The sequence below is a fragment of the Protopterus annectens genome, chromosome 4.part0, assembly GCF_019279795.1.
Source record: "Protopterus annectens isolate FY-2018-M chromosome 4.part0, PAN1.0, whole genome shotgun sequence".
Classification (NCBI taxonomy): domain Eukaryota; kingdom Metazoa; phylum Chordata; order Ceratodontiformes; family Protopteridae; genus Protopterus; species Protopterus annectens.
The window spans coordinates 1,184,520,630-1,184,539,150 of record NC_056733.1 but is presented as its reverse complement, the minus strand read 5'-3'; positions in this window follow the sequence as shown (position 1 = coordinate 1,184,539,150).

Here is an 18,521-nt window from a genome sequence, read left to right as displayed (position 1 = left end):
AGCAAATACCTTCAGAGCTAAACATAGGGAGCAGCACCAGCAAATACCTTCAGAGCTAAACATACGGAGCAGCACCAGAAAATACCTTCAGAGCTAAACATATGGAGCAGCAGCAGCAAATACCTTTAGAGCTAAACATACGGAGCAGCAGCAGCAAATATCTTTAGAGCTAAACATACGGAGCAGCACCAGCAAATACCTTCACAGCTAAACATATGGAGCAGCACCAGCCAATACCTTCAGAGCTAAACATACGGAGCAGCACCAGCAAATACCTTCAGAGCTAAACATAGGGAGCAGCACCAGCAAATACCTTCAGAGCTAAACATACGGAGCAGCACCAGCCAATACCTTCAGAGCTAAACATATGGAGCAGCAGCAGCACCAGCAAATACCTTCACAGCTAAAGATACAGAGCGGCACCTGCAACAGCAAGTACCTTCACAGCTAAACCTATGGAGCGGCACCAGCAAGTACCTTCACAGCTAAACATACGGAGCAGCACCAACAAATACCTTCAGAGCTAAACATACGGAGCATCACCACACCAGCAAATACCTTCAGAGCTAAACATACGGAGCAGCACCAGCAAATACCTTCAGAGCTAAAAATATGGAGCAGCACCAGCAAATACCTTCAGAGCTAAACATACAGAGTAGCGCCAACAAATACCTTCAGAGCTAAACATACGGAGCAGCACCGCACCAGCAAATACCTTCAAAACTAAACATATGGAGCAGCACCAGCAAATACCTTCAGAGCTAAAAATACGGAGCAGCACCAGCGAATACCTTCAGAGCTAAACATACAGAGCAGCACTAGCAAATACTTTCAGAGCTAAATGGAGCAGCACCAGCAAATACCTTCAGAGATAAACATATGGAGCAGCACCAGCAAACTCCCTCATAGCTAAACATATGGTGCAGCACCAGCAAATACCTTCAGAGCTAAACATATGGCGCAGAACCAGCAAGTACCTTCACAGCTAAACATACAGCGCAGCACCAGCAAACACCTTCACAGCTAAACATAGGGAGCAGCATCAGCAAAAACCTTCACAGCTAAACATAGGGAGCAGCACCAGCAAATGCCTTCAGAGCTAAACATACGGAGCAGCACCAGCAAAAACCTTCACAGATAAACATAGGGAGCAGCACCAGCAAACCCCTTCACAGCTAAGCATAGGGAGCAGCACCAGCAAACACCTTCACAGCTAAACAGAGCAGCAAATACCTTTACAGCGCCCACAAATACCTTCACAGCTAAACGGAGCAGCAAATACCTTTACAGCGCCCGCAAATACCTTTACAGCACCTGCAAATACCTTCACAGCTAAACGGAGCAGCAAATACCTTTACAGTGCCCGCAAATACCTTCACAGCTAAACGGAGCAGCAAATACCTTTACAGCACCCGCAAATACCTTCACAGCTAAACAGAGCAGCAAATACCTTTACAGCGCCCGCAAATGCCTTCACAGCTAAACGGAGCAGCAAATACCTTTACAGCACCCGCAAATACCTTTACAGTGCCCGCAAATACCTTCACAGCTAAACGGAGCAGCAAATACCTTTACAGCACCTGCAAATACCTTCACAGCTAAACAGAGCAGCAAATACCTTTACAGCGCCCTCAAATACCTTCACAGCTAAACGGAGCAGCAAATACCTTTACAGCGCCCGCAAATACCTTCACAGCTAAACGGAGCAGCAAATACCTTTACAGTGCCCGCAAATACCTTCACAGCTAAACGGAGCAGCAAATACCTTTACAGCGCCCGCAAATACCTTCACAGCTAAATGGAGCCGCAAATACCTTCATTGCTAAATGGAGCAGCACTAGCAAATACCTTCACTGCTAAATGGAGAAGCAAATACATTCCAAAGCTCCCACACACTTTTGTGTTCAAATTCACATTAATTATGTTAGTGTGTGACGCACGCATGTTGGGTCCTCCTTAAAGAAATAGCCATGGAGTTGCAGGTCTTGCAGCTGTAAAAGTGGGGGGGGGTGCTCTCTCCCCCTCACTCTATGGTTCCGGCGCCTAGGTTTTTAGGGTAGCTTGCAGGTTCACTCTTATGCAGGAATATTGTTTTTCCCATTGTTAACCAGACTGGTGTCTGTTCGGGGTGTGCATATAAATAGTTCTTACTCATGGCTAAATCTTCATGTAAAGATGTTAATACTTTTAGCCAAAAGTTATATTCTGTACCTGGGCCTGGGATTTTGCAATTAGGATCTTTTCTTAACTTTGTTTCAATCTCTCTGGCCATTACTTCATCACATTTCATATCCTGTGCATTTGAACTTATTATTCTTTCTTTTACTTCTTCTATCCATTCGACATCCTTGTTGTATTCCACAGGATCTTCATAGATATTTCTTCAAAATGTGACTATTTCTTCTTTTTTTTTTTGGTCGTGTTTCTATTCCTTTTAGCTTGCTTCCCAATTCTCTATAAACATTTTTTTAGGTCATCAATAAATTGTTTATTTTGTACATTTCCTTTATATTTCTCTGTATATCTTCTGAGGTTTTCTGCCTGTGCTGATATGTTTAGTTTATTATTTACAAAAATGTATGTTAGATCCTGGTCAGTTCTGAAACTGCACATTGCATTTTATCACGTCTATCTTTTTGAGTATTTTTGCTAATCTGTTCCCTTTTCTGTACTCTTCTAACAGCAACATTTGTTTTCCTACTTGTTTTATAGTTTTCTCCATTCCACATTTCCATAATGGCATTTGATTTCTCCCCTTACTTTCCCTTACTGCTCTGTGTTTTTGTGGAATGTCTTTATCTGTTATTAATTTAGCTGCACAGTAATATATCCCATTTACTTTTGTTATATTGTACAAATTTTGATGAACAGTGTTCATTTGTTTTACCAAACTTCTAACATTTTGGGTCTTATTGACCTCTGTAGTCTATTTCTTTCATTGATCTTAATATGTCTATCCATCTCTGTTAAATCAAATGACTCTTCCATTAGATTATTTTCTTCTAAACTAAGGGCACATTTTCCAGTGTTGACAATGCAGTGCAGCATACATAGATGCTGCATTCCTGAATGTACCTGAGGTGGTGACAACTCACATGAATGGAATAAGGATTTCCCAGCTTTTATTGAAAAGAAAGGGGACATTTCTTGGTGCTCTGACCAAATTTCCCCTAGTTAATATGAACACTACCTCTGGTCTTCCCTGAAAAGAAGTCATTGGTCTTTTGAGTCTAACCCACTCAACAACATGTAAATAAATAAATAAATAAATAGAATCAAAGCAATGGGTTGGATTCCAAAACAAAGTAGCGGATAGTGCAGCATGCAGATGAAGGACATCACTGTAGATGCGATTTGATAACGTATGTTAAAACAAGACTAAGTAATTATCTATTCAGCACAGGATAACTTTGGACCCCATGCATGTCCACCAGGTTCGAAAACATGACAGTTACACCCAACGCAATTTAAATGTGACACAGCATTTTGCCAAAAACTTTCTAAAAGGACTCAGTGGAAGCTATATGTGCTTAATTTTAATGGTATTATATTCTACAAATTCCTGGGGAATTACATATTGATTCTGTAAACCTAACATAAAAAAATGCAACAGGTATTTAATGCACTACTGCAGGCTGGGGTACTGCATGCCACAAGAGAGGATGATTTGCAAAGGTGCCTTAATAGGCAGCCAGCATGACTCAGAGCCAGGCTACAGTTAAGCCAGCTCTCTGAACATGAAATAGGAGATAGCTACAGATTAGACAGAGAGTTGGTGCAGGCTGTGTGCAGGATGTATGCACTCCACATGTATGTGCAAAGACTGTGGGGTAACCTAGTCCTGGCAGAAACAAACATGTGCCCGAGTCTAGGTGTACTAACCCCTAGAACATTTCAGCAGCATATGGGAGAGGCTGTAGGAGTGTTCCACACAGTTGCCAGTTACAGTCTCACACAGTTTCTAGCAGCAATGTTCATGAAGGTGGATGGATATATCCACTTCACAACAAAGCCATGGCATGCAGAAATGTCATGCAACAGTTATATGCCATAGCCAACATCCCCTGCATCCATGTCTCAATCAAAACCCCATTTGTACCTGATGCTGAGAAGTACATCAATAGAAAAGGGTGGTCATCTCTCAAATGTCAGATGGTGTGCTCCATAGACTGCCTCATTACTAATATGGCAGCATACACCAGTAGTGTGCCTGATGCAGCAATATGAAGGAAAAGTGCCCTGAGGTCTGCTTTCTAATATGGTGAAATACCAAGATGCTCCTACTCGGTAAGTACATGAACACTACTATGTGGTAAGCAGTCACCAGACATTGCAACAGGAAGTAAGATGAACAAATATTCCTTCTCATACCCTGAAAACAGGTGACTGTTGTTATCTCCTGGAGCCTTGGTTAATGACATCATACAGAACCTCTTCAATCCCTGCCAAGGATGCATACAACAGAGCACACACTACAACACCATTGAGAGCGTGTTTGGCATGCTGAAAGCAAGATTTAGATCTCTGGACCCATCCAGGGATGCACTATGATGCACACTGGAAAAGGCATCACAGATGGTCATCATGTGAGTCATGACTTCACAACCTGATAACATCAAATTATGGTGGCCTACAAGATGCAGGTGAACTACCCGATGAACCCCAGATGTCTGATGCTGAATTATGAGAGCTGTCACAGGGTGATCAGGAGGACACAGGGGTGAGAAGAAATAGGAGTAGGCAATGGAGAATGTGGCCATATGTCCTAGCTCAGGTAACACTTGAGCATCTGACACACATGTTTGAATCATGACGAGCCAGACATACAAATGTACATAGAATTAAACAGTGGTGTTCTTGTGTTGCCCCACAACAGCAGCACAGAGCATGACTAATGGAAAGAAAACATTAGTTCTCCACAGTGTTAAAATTGTGTCAGGACACCATTGTGTCAAACATGTATGCATGTCAATGCACAAGTCAGCAAATTACATGTCATACTACATGTTAATGTCAAGATCATATGCCTCCAATCAGCCATGTGTACTGTTAACCTGTGCTGGTCCACATGGTGTATCACAGGGATGCATGCTTACTACCATGATTGTGTGAAATGCATGGCTTATCTATGACACATGCTTACTGTTGTGTGCAACCCAGGGATGTATGATAACTACCACTATTAATGTCTGAGCTGCATGCTGTCTGCTGTACCACATGCATGTCGCATGCCTTCTCTCAAATCACATGCATGGTTTGTCTGTCTGTGTCTGTGTGTGTGTGTGTTTCTGTGTGTTTGTGTGTGTGTGTGTGTGTGTGTGTGTCTGTGTGTGTGTGTCTGTGTGTATGTGTGTCTGTGCATCTGTGCATCTGAGCGTGTGTGTGTGTGTGTGTGTGTGTGTGTGTGTGTGTGTGTGTGTGTGTGTGTGTGTGTGTGTGTGTGTGTGTGTGTGTGTGTGTGTGTGTGTGTGTGTGCACGTCTGTCTGTGCATCTATGTGTGTGCCTTTATTGTAATGTAAAGTCATTGTTTGCCTTCACAGGTGATGTAGGTGCGTTACCCTCCTGCGGTCCTTCTGATGTTCGTGTCCCCCACAGACTCTAGCAGTGATGATGAACATATGCTTGAGGTACAGGCAGGGTTGTCAGGGGCTGAATCTGTGCCATTGGTAGCCATTCCACCTATATCCCCTTCTTCCTCGCACGCAGTTCTCATGCCAACACATAACCCATCACCAGTGGCCATAGAGGAAGGACAGTTAGCGTGTGTTAGCTTGGAACAGGAATGTGTGGTGGCTACGGAAGGTGTGTCTTCACACCATGGTGTCAGTCAAATGACTGCAGATGTGCCACACAGGCATGTGGCCAGTGCTGCTCATAGGTGGACCTCTGGCTGACATGCACCTGCAGGACAGGCCACAGCAGCTGGTGTCACCAGACACATGTTTCAGACTGTAATGGTGGTACAGGCACGTGCTGAATGGCAGAACAGAGAAGGACAGAGGCTTCAGAGGGCTGCTATCCATTCTTTAAATGACAACATTCAGGCATTGGCAAATGATCAACAGCAGATTGCTGAAGTTTTGGACAGACGATTGGGTGACATGGTTGAATTCACCTATGTCATGCACATACAGATATCCTTGACCGTGGCATGACAATCAGTGAGCGTGAGCTGTCTGTGCTGGAACATCTGGTAGGAGTGAAGCATAGAGCACGTGGATGTAGGCCAGCTACACCACCTGGTGCAGGTTTACATGAATGAGCTACCTCACATGCCCACTCCCATAATGCCAATAGCAGCAGCAGCAGCAACAGTGCAGCTGGTGCTGCGCTTTCCACACCAGGACACAGCAGGCCACATGGACGTGGCCCTGGATGGTCCCAGTGGTGACATGATTCCAGTGGACATGTGTCATCGGACAGTACCCAATCTGTACCTCTGCCTGGTAGCGCCCGTGCAACCCCTGGCAGGCACAGGTCATGTGGCCATGGCCAGACACAGTGAGCTGTAAATCCTGGTCTGTACAATCTGGAGCTGTCAATAATACCCCTGTGGAGGCCGGACACATGGCAGAACTGTGTGCACACATACACGCACACACCAGAAACATCTGTAGGGTACTGCAACACTCACATGCATAACAACCACACATGGCTAATTAGATCACAGGCCCTAACCCACACACATGATATCATCCACTGGTACAGCCTAGGCCCCTGGCAAACATTATCACCCTGTGCATATGATGATGCCTGTGCCGCATCCCTGTCATCCACACCATCTGTGCAGGGACATGCTCATATGGTCTGATGCACAGGGTGAACAGAATAGGGAGATAAGTGTATATTACAACTGTTGTGTACTGTTGACACGCAGCAGACATACCATGTAGTACAGGTTTAGAATATATTGTTTTATGTTCACAGTATGTGTCTTGGTAACAACAGTAACAGCATGTTGATAATGATGTCCTGCTTCCCTCCCTAAGGTCTAATTGCATGTGCAATTAAGTACCAGCATTTGCAGTTTCCCATGTGTAAATGTGGACTACTCACAGGCATGTATGGCAATACCAGCATGCTATACGTAGCCTCAACCTCACTGTTAGAAAGGCTGACATTCCAAAGATGTCTACACATCTACTGATCCAGGAGCATGTGAGCTGTGTACTAAGCTACAGTGGCTAGAGACATGACATCCATACTGGGTGACATCACAGGTACAATTACATGGTGCGGGGGGTTTACAAAGCGGTCTAGCTGATGTCAAGCGTAGAGGCCAGTTGATAGCATGAGGCCTCACTGTGTAGCAGTAATACACATTCACATTACAGGATGAGAACACACACACACACACACACACACACACATGCACACACACACACACACACACACACACACACACACACACACACACACACACACACACACATATACATACACTCAAACACAGGCATTCGCACACATGTATTCAGACACAGTAACATGCCCACACTCACGGGGTCAATGACACTGTAACACACACACACACTTGATAGTGTTGAGGTGAGCACCCCTGCCTATGTGGTAATTACCACTACAGTACTGTGTACTCACATGGTGTGACACAGAGAATGAATATGTACAGGTAGTCAGTAATGCCTAAGACTGACGGCATCAACAGGGTAGTAGATTGCATCACCTGGAGGGGTTAGGGGTCCTACACTGTGGTAGCATACATCCTCACTCCATGGACCAGACAGCCATACATACACACACACACTGTGGAGTCCACAATTGAATTCACCTATGTCATGCACATACAGATAGCTAACATGTGTGTGATACACACACCACCCCTGCCTATGTCTTGCTTTCTACACTGCAGTATGCACAGATCTCTATAACAGTGTACAGGGGTGTGTAACAATTGGGATGTATTCCCCACCATACGTGGCATATATGGACACACAAGCAAACACACATGACAGTACTGTGAATCAAACACCTGCTATCTGATGATACGTATGACAGACATGCAGCAGTATTGCCCGCATTGCAATGTGTACCAACGCTACCTTCGGCAATTGTGCTGCTATATGCACACAGGAGGACTTAAGTGTCACAGGTGTCAAGTGATTTACAGTCAGTGACACCCTGACCGCTATGTAGGTTGTATGTCTTCACCTTCAATTAACAGAAACATAGCTTAGTGTTTGCACATGTTATGGTAGGATGGCTTGTGACACACCTGTGAGCTGTCTTCAGCAAACATCCATCTGCAAAGTTGGCCCACCACTTTATGTACACACATCCATCCATACCTGATGTACATCTTACCATACTGTCAGTATTTCACCATATACAGGTGTCAATGATGGGGCTGCATTGCAACTGCATGTTGTAGTAAGACACAGATGAACAGCAAACATCAGCTACTGCACACGCATGGTAGTTGAATGCACACCACTACATGTACATGTGTGTAGGTCATACATTCCTGTCATTTAGCCATGTTTGTATGCATTGCAATTGGTGGACATGTGTGATGACATACATAACACATGGACTGTTGTATGATATGATAGTTGTCATGGGTAACCAGTACATAGGGAATGTTAACTCAGTCAACATTGCTATCACACCTTATATACTGTTAGCATTCAACAGCCATGGACCGAACTTCCATGTGCATGCGTGTAATTGCTATAGCCACTTGTCTGCACGATGGACAGCAAAAGCTATGCTATGTACATATGTGTTGTGTGTGTGTGGGGCATGTACATATCCACGGCAGGTACATGTATGTCATATCCAAACATGTTACTGGTGTCCAGCAACAGTTATCTGTTACAGCTGTATATGACTCAGGGCCCCTGTTATGTGTACAGCTGACCTGGTTATGAACAGTGGTATCACTGCATTGCATAACACATGATGGAACCCTGTCAGTACATGGGTAGTCTGCACAGTTGCTGTAGAGCTAGGTACAGTCCACTGGTCATGAGTAACATGGTGTTGTACTAATGTATGGATGTGTGTTGCTGGTCCAAGGATATGGTGATGTCTGAGGGCGACTTCCTAGAATGCGGGTTTTGACACTGTGATCTGCACCTGACACATCTGTGATGGCTTTAGAGAGTGTACTGGTCAGTACATGTGAGTGGCCTTCATGTACGTGGGGACACTACCACCTGTAACGGTGTTATGGCCCACATGTCTGTATCTGAGGAATATGGTGGTAGTGCTATTGTGCACAACTGAGCCATATGCCAGGTGTTCCTCACTGCACAGATGTCAGTATTCCCCATTGTTGGATCTAGATTGGCAGCTATGATTATGAACGCTACACATCTAGCACTGTTTAGCATACACATACAATGCAGTTGTCCTCTAGGTATCAGGGTGTTTTCCTGGTCTCAGGACATTCGTCTATGAATGGTACTATATGGGCAAAGTAGCCGCTCCTGGCAGGACATCACCACGGGTGGTATTAGTGTGCCAGGTTTAGATTGGTACAGCTAAGGTGATGGACAGTAGCAGGTGTTGTGTAGAAGACCGGTGTCAGATATATGCAGTGCAGCGTTCATGCTAACAATGACGACTATCGACACACTGTGCCTTTCCGTGTTTAGAATCAGAGTGCATACAAGACAGCCCTTCGCTACTAAGTGTGTGAGCATACCCAGTACGTCATTGTGTAGATGGACACATAGTGCATCCCAAACGGACGTGTGCTACTAAGTGTGTGAGCATGCCCAGTGACACCTTGTGTCGGTTATGTGCTTCTATGTGTATGGCCATGACCATTGTAATCCTGTATAGCGATAGTGGTCATCCAGGCAACAGATGGCCATACCCTACTTCAGGATGGATTCCTACATTGAACACACTGGTTCACAGGTATGTACACCGTAACTGCCAGCATCCATGTCGATGTCCGCATTCCTAGAAGGTCATATTGACTGTCTTGAAAGGTGTAGTGTCTGTGGCGCATCTCGTATCTATGTAGTATTGTAATAGTGGTCTGTAGATAGGCAGTTGTCCTGCTCACACCACTGGCGTGTGTTTGTCTCCGTCTGCCTTGGGACAGTAATATGCTTTTAGACTGCTCACACTCCATACAATCCCTGTCGGTGTCTGTTCCATTACTGATGATGTCACCCACCTAGAAGTATGCCTCTGGGAGTGCTGTGATCCAGTAATGTTGGTAGCATGTTCTGTAACTGCGTAATGCTGTAGTGTGATAAAGTAGCTAGGTCTATGTTCTATTCCCAGCCCTGCCAAATGTGTGTGCATGTGTTTCCAGCTGCCTGGGGACAGAGTAATGCTTTTAGACTGCTCACTCTCCATACAATCCCTATCAGCGTCTTTTCCATTGCTGATGATGTCACCCACCTAGAAGTATGCCTCTGGGAGTGCTGTGATCCAGTAATCTTTGTAGCGTGTTCTGTAACTAAGTAATTCTGTAGTGTGATAGAATAGACAGGTAGGTGTTCTATTCCAAGGCATGACAGGTGTGTATGTGTTTGGCAGTCATATCCTATATGTTGGCATCTGTGAGTGGCTAGCTCCACAATGTGTTTTGTTGTTTTCCTATATAGTGTCCACAAATGTCATAATCGCCCAAGAGACTGGGTTGGCAAGACATACACATACATTCACCAATAGGTCTGGTGAGTAAATGTCAGCAGCCCTACTCTTACCCTTAAAACAGTCTGACCCGTGCGACGCAATGAAACACACTTGCCTTGATAGTAACACCACTACATAATGCAGGTGGCACATGTGGTTTCCTTTTCATTCTTGTCTAATGCTTTGGTGTCATGTGGTCCACTGTTGTGATATAAATTCTATATCTACGTATGTGTGTGTGTGTGTGTGTGTGTGTGTGTGTGTGTGTGTGTGTGTGTGTGTGTGTGTGTATGTATATATATATATATATATATATATATATATATATATATGTATATATATATGTATATATGTATATATATAGACATTAGCACACATAAATCTACATGATGGAATACATGTCCTATACTATTGAATGTCTGCGCTGGATGATATGTACGTGATCACCTCAGATGTATGTATATCTACCATGGCTTAGTGGTAAAGCACATCGTCTGTGGTGTGCAGGGTCCTGAGTTCTAGTCATGTCGAGACCGGTTATTTTGTTGCTGGGAAGAACAAGGGACATCGAATATGGTGATAGTAAGGCACCTTTAACCAGTTGTGTGTGGATTTGAGCGACAGTAATCAGTGGTTATTATTTTGGAGGATCAGTATGGGTCATATAACTATGCATTAGAAGACAATACTATGCAAATGAGGTTGAAAATAGTGAATCCTGTTTATCTCCAGGGTGTGATGCAGATCCCAAGAGTGTATGTGTATAGATAACCGGGTGCAGGACTCGAATATAGGTGAAAGCGTGGGGGGGGTGTCAGGCATACTGTACATACATTGGAGCCCTGTGCCTCAAGATTGCTCCTGCCTTAGCATGCCTAAGCTAGGGGTGTGTCTATATCTGCCTAGTGAAATTGGGAGAGACAACAGCAGTAGTGGAGTAGTCAAGGTGAACAAGCTGTGCAAACAGGTGATAATTAGCACAATCAGCAGATTACATGCCCAGCCCGACCCAGAACACTATGGTAAAGTGACCAAGCACCATACACAAAGGTTTCTTCCACACTCTACACCACCGGTGTATACATGCGGGGACATTTCTCGACACAATCCAACCAAATGAGAAGGGCTGCAGCAGGCAACATAGACCAACATGTGCAGGAGGCTGAGGGTGGTGAGGATGTGAATGCTGCCAAACAACCCTTAGTGAGGAGACAGAGAAGACTTTACAGACCCAGGGTAACCTACCAGGGGCTACATGAGATGGAGATAGTGGAGTGTTATGGGGTGGACAGAGACCTCCTACAGCAGCTTGTTGAGCTGTATCGTCCACACCTGACACATCGAACAGGCCTTGGGAAACCTATCCCAGTGGATACCAAGGTATGTGTAGGCCTAGGTATACTAGCCACAGGTCCTCCCAAAGCACAACTGGGGGTATCATGGGGATCTCACAGGCAACTGCATCCAGAGTATTGCACAAGTTCCTAGATGCCATGTCTCCACATACCAGTGAGCACGTACATGTCCTCAACCCATGTGAGGTGTTGACCAGCAATATGTGTCTCTTCCACCAAATGGCAGACTACCCTGGGGTACTGGGTGCTATAGCCTGCACGCACATATGCATCAAAGAACCACCTGATGAGCGGGGTAGGGCCTACATTAACCGCAGGGGCATACCCTCCATCAACAGCTAGGTCGTATGCGATGGCCAGGGCATTATACTGAATGTGTGTGCTGGCTGCCTGGAAGCTATGACAATTCCGATATATGGCATCTGACACAGCTGTACCACACCTTTGCCAATATGGACATCCCCTACAGTCACCTAGTGGGGTATGCTGGGTAACCATTGGAGTCGTGGCTGATGACACCCATCAGCAATGCACACACACCTGAACAACTACACCATAATGAGGCACACACACAGGCAAGACATATAATTGAGCGTGTGTTTGGGATGCTCAGGTCACGGTTCCGGTGTCTGGACACATCCGGTGAAGTCTTGCAGTATTCACCAGCTACATGCACCCAAATTGTTATGGTATGTGCTATGCTACACAATATGATCCTGCAGAAACAGTTGCAGCAGGAACAGCATGGGGCAGGGCCACACAGCCCCCCACCAATGCCAAGGCCTGTACAGGCACAGTGTGACTCGGAGGAGGAACTACCTGAGCTGGACCCAGTAGGCGAAAGGAGGCATGCACAGTATGACCTGCCCTTGGCAAAGAGGCAACGCATGGCATATGCACCAACACAGCAGGTACCCAGGGAATTTCACCCTCTCTGACTCACACAGACAGTAAAAGTGATGCCAAACATGACACTACCTGTGCTCAGCCATGTATAGGAAGTGCACTGTGTGCATCTGACATAGGCAGCCCTCCAGCGCCATCCTCAGGTCTGGCACACCCACAAGGTAAGTCAATCATCCTACCAATTGGCAGTTGTATTAGAATGTGTTTTTACCTGTAGCTGTGGCATGGATGTGAGCATACAAGGGAATTTGGTGGCTGAATGTTAGGGCAGCAGACAGTACACATCCATAGTGGCACCATGACATCTGTAGCACAGACCGGGGTCACAATAGTAGCCAGTAGTACACAGGATGTCCTAACCTACTGCAGGTTATGGGCTGAACATCATGTGTGTCCATACAGCCCACACAAGTCTCAAACAGCTGGATAGGTGTAGACCAATACAGACAAATGCTATACAATGGCCTCTGGATATGCCCAATGGATGACCCCAACCCCCACAGACACACACACAGACTACAGCAGGCCAGGCAGTTGGATGTAGGTTGTGAAGGCTAGGATGTCTGAAATCTCTATGCTGGTAATTAAAGCTAGGATCTGAAGTACACTAGTATGCCTCTAGCCAGCACGTTAGGTAGGTCCACACACTGAAATGGAGTACCTGGCATACCAGTACAGTAGTAGCAAAAGTGTAAAACTGTCAGCTGTGCCCCCCTTCCAACGTACACATGTGAAAGTCATGTGCGCCACCCAGTGCTGTGTAGGAATGTGGATACAGTTGGATGTCCCCCCACGCTATGCAGAAATGTAGCAACTGTCAATGCTACATGACCATTAGCTACCCTGCAGACACAGCATGCCACCTGTCACTGTAGGATGCAGGGGTCGGCACCACAGTACTGACTATCTGGACATGTGACACATGCGATCCAGTTGACCATACTGGGCATGCTCAAACACATGAAGGTATGATGGTAATGTCAGTCGACAACATGCATAACGGTCATACTGGGCATGGTCACACACTTAAACACAAGACGGCCAGGTCTGCAAACACCAGTGGTCTGGACATATCTGTCAGTACATTGCTATACTGTTGGATGACTGTGCTGTATGGTATGTGTGTGGTACTGTCTGTTGTCTGTATATATATGCCATGGTGTATTGGTAATTCAGATCAGCTGTGTGCGCAGGGTGTTGCTACCAACACTTGCAAAGGACGGTTCTTTGTTTGTGGCCAGAACAAGGCCTTTGGATACAGAGTGGGTAAGGCACATTGCAGCAGTTGGGAGCGGTTGTGCGTGGGTTTGCACGGTGTTAAGCACTGCTGACCTCTGGTTACAGCTCCTTATACTTGTTTAGACTCCACATTTCTTTAACAGTGCAATACTCGCATACTGGTAGACAAACACGCTTACACCCGCTCGATTCCTCACTTGCACGTGCACCAACATTGGTGCTTGTATTTGTCACTCGCGCTGGGTAGGCGCAATCCCTTGTGATGCCTATTACATCAGACTACATGATTATAGTATCGGGTATGGCTGACCATTATGCGACAGCAGGCGTTCGACTGCATGGAATCGGCGGCCTGTCCAGTGACATAATCATATTATATGCATGTTCCTCATACAATCTGCTCCCATCTGGCTGATACATGGGATCCGATACTCTGCAATGCAGACATGTAAATGTGTTTTGGGAAACACATCTTTCTGCCGGGTCATGCTACCGCATACCTATTGTAGGTTTTCCACCTTTTAAATTGGCTGAAGTGAGACTTTAGGAGTAACACCTTTCCCACTTTGCATGGGGCAGTCCCTCATTAGGCATATGTGTCTTGCGAGAATAATCTAGCCATAGCAAATGTCCTGATTAGAGGACAATATTATATTCTATGTTTCTCTAATAGTTGCATGTAACGGTTATTGTATAAATGACACTTCAATATGTTATATGAAGTAGCATAAGCAACTTGACTGCTGCTAGAATAAGCTTTGATTTGTGCTAATATGTATATTTCTGTACTATGCATGGCTGTAGGTATGTTCTGACCTGGTACGTCTGACATTTCTATGGAGCAGGTCCCACTTTGGCCATTTGGAAAGGTGGTAGCCCTATAGGACCTATATGTAGAGATGTCAGATTTGGCAAGGCAACACATACCCACAGCCAGTAGAAAATTGACTACTTCACCAGTTTGCATTAGTTAAGGTTATTTTTGTAGCATTATAGTTGCTAATACTGTTTCCTATAACATCTACATGTTTCAGATACAACAAAATCATTTTATGCAACCACTACAAACAATATATGAACTATTTTCCAGAAATCACAGGCCATGTGCCGTAACATTCATTTTGCAGGACACAACTGGCCAGAGTGAAGTGTCCCTCACAAAGGCGAACAGGTGGTAACCCCAAACTATTATGCTATAATCTACCTAAGGTTGTCGGCGGAATATGTGCTTTCCGTCACTAGCAGACATTACATATGAGTGGGGGAGAATGAACACTGTATCAGGGACACTGCATAACACCATCAGGGACACATTTAGATGATTGGTTCTATTAACCTGACACATTGACAGTCACAGGGCATATGTGTTCATTCACATTTGTCGAAGTACATGCTGTTTATGACTCATACATGTTGTCATTAGTCATTACGTGTATTCTGCCACCTGTCAACCTAATATCAGTAGTTCTGGAAGGGATTAGTTAGGACTGTGTTAGATTCTGATTCGTAATCACAGATGTCCATGATAATCGGGTACAGGGCACTGATATATTCCCTATGTGTTCCCCCAATGGTTTACGGACTATCTAGTAGATATGCTCTTCAGGTTTGTGAGGTATGAGCGTCAGCAGTGCCCACATAGGAATATTAATTACTTCCATTGGGTGGGCCTAATACATCTCTGCCAACCAACACCTGCACACTTAGACCCATTATTGCATACCCATGATTCACCTACCTGACACCCCTCTACAGCACTCATGACAAATACTTACTGTGAGCACAGCTGGGGAATGAACACACCCCTACACACTGCCCACTCTCCCCATCTCAGGACACATGTCGTATGTCTTGTCAACCCATGTGTTATTACACTTGCACAACCTACTGTTCCGTGTGCAGCTACATCTTGCTCGCATCGATTATCACAGGTTCGCCTGTATGGCGAATTTTTGGTGTCCCACAAGGGACCTTGTTATCCATGTTTAAAGTGTAGACCTTGCAGGTCTCTCCCACTGGTACTTTCCTGCTGGTGGTTTGGAAAGCAGCGTGTATTTACCTTTATTGTGTGTCTGTATGTCTGACCTGCCTAGCTGGGCGGTGTGGGAGGTAAACGTTTGTTTATTGGACCTCCCAGTAACATATGCCCGGTCTGAACATATGTTACCTGTAATTGCTGTAACATAACCTAGTTATGTACATGTGTATATCTACAATCATATATATATATATATATATATATATATATCTGTTACTTGCGTATTATCGCAACCAGTGCGATATGCGCATACATCCACAAATCCAAGTACATGAAACACTTTCAACTGTTATTCTACTTCCTTACAGCGACACAAAAACTTCACATTACTTTTAGGAACAGGGACAATTTGAGAAACCCTCTCCCTGTCTTGCGTGCATTGCAAATGCACGTTTGAGTTATGATGGCTGATATTGTCCTGTTGGTTGGGTTCTTAAGCGTGTCTAATATGATTTCATACGAGTGTCTAATAACACAGTTTGGATGGTGAATTTAATACATTTTCAGATGCTGTTTCTCTCACCAGTGTATATGCACCCACTGCAGGATTTTGATTGTTGCGGGAAGCAGCTGCATGAAAACTGGAACGAAATTGTTTCCTCAAACAGCAAAGTGAAGATGAACAGGCAATTACTGATATCCTTGTCCAGAAGAAATGCCAACTATGAGTAATGATAGGGTAGACCTGATTACTATTCAAAATGTTATTCTAATTCCTTATAACTGCCCAAAAACTTTACATTAATTTTAGGAACAGGAACAATTTGTAATGTAAAGTTATTGGGCAGTTCTAAGGGATTAGAATAACAGCTGTCTATGTTTTTCTTCTCAGCATTCCTTCCTCCCAGTTAAACTACTCTTTTCCTCAGTAAGACAGCAGTCCTGCCAATTGAAGCGTGCATGTGTAATGCATGCAAAACAGGAAGAAGACTTGCACGATTGTTTCATTTCCTGAATGTAAGCCAAACTGATTTTTCATCAGTACGGACGTAAAATAGCACCTTACGGTGTTTCCTGCACTGATTTTCATTGCAGCATGTGAATTTTGCAACCACGAAAATCTGGTTGCGATAATACGTAAGTGCTATATATATATATAAGTTACATCTGTACATAAAAACCATACATTTGCTATGCTGGGAGCTGCTTACACCCGTGCAGGTGCACTTGCATATGCTTATTGTGAGTTACATATGTTTACTGCCACTTCTTTGAGCTTACGTGTGCCTTATTCATTATGACAGTACCACTTTGATTGAAGGAATCGGTTAATGGCTCCATGTGAAACACATGTTCACCTTTACATGTTTAAATGTTGGCTTTACAGCACAGAGGCATTCATTACACAAGAAAATGATATGTGCTATAGTCGTACTTGAACCGGGAATGTCTTTACATTAGGCGGATGCTCTAACCACTATACTATTGGTGTTCTGCTTCATTTATATGTATACCCATGGTTCATAGCTACCCTAACATATGCCTCACCGCTTCACATACACAGCAGGCATCCATTCTCCTCCTGGGAAAACTGCATACTACACATGTGACATTCCCTATTCCCTACTGCTCTGGACCCGTGCTGCATGTTTACTCACTCCAAGGATATTTAGAACTCCAAAGCTTATAGTCCTGGCACATACGTGTGTTTGATTGTCAGGGTGTTCATGTGGTGATCTGGGTTTAGGCTTGTCTGACTCATGACCGGAACTGCCCTGTATCTGTTCAAATGTCAGACGTAGCACATGAACAGAGTTGGTCCCAATTTTAACATTCTACCTGTGTTTACAGACGCAGGGGTTTGGGCACCTCTGACCAGATTATTATGTTGGCACTACGTAATATAGGCTGGGGGGTGGTTCTACTACATAATACAGGGTGGGGGGTGTTTCCACTGGTGTTTCCCTTCACATTCATTATGAATGCTTTATTGTGGCCATATTCATTTATATATATATATATATATATATATATATATATATATCTGTCTGTACATACACCTACATACCTATTTACATTTCCCATACAGTTGAATGTACACCGCACATCCCCGCTGCCTTTACCTCCCTATATCCGAAGGATATTATTCTGGCCATCACTATTGTCTTCACTACAGGTATTCAATAGTACAGTCAACAAATATGACGGTTGGTGTATATATGTGTACGGACCTCTCAAACACTCAGGGACTAATTTCAACAGTGACAGGGACAAGGCAATGATAAATCAGGGACAATCATGGACACTTCTACAATATTAGTACTATTAACTTGAAATGTGTTGACAGATTCAGAGCATATGTATTAATACTTATTTTCTGAAGTTAAAAGCATCTATTACTCTTAATTATTGTCATTATTCATTCAAG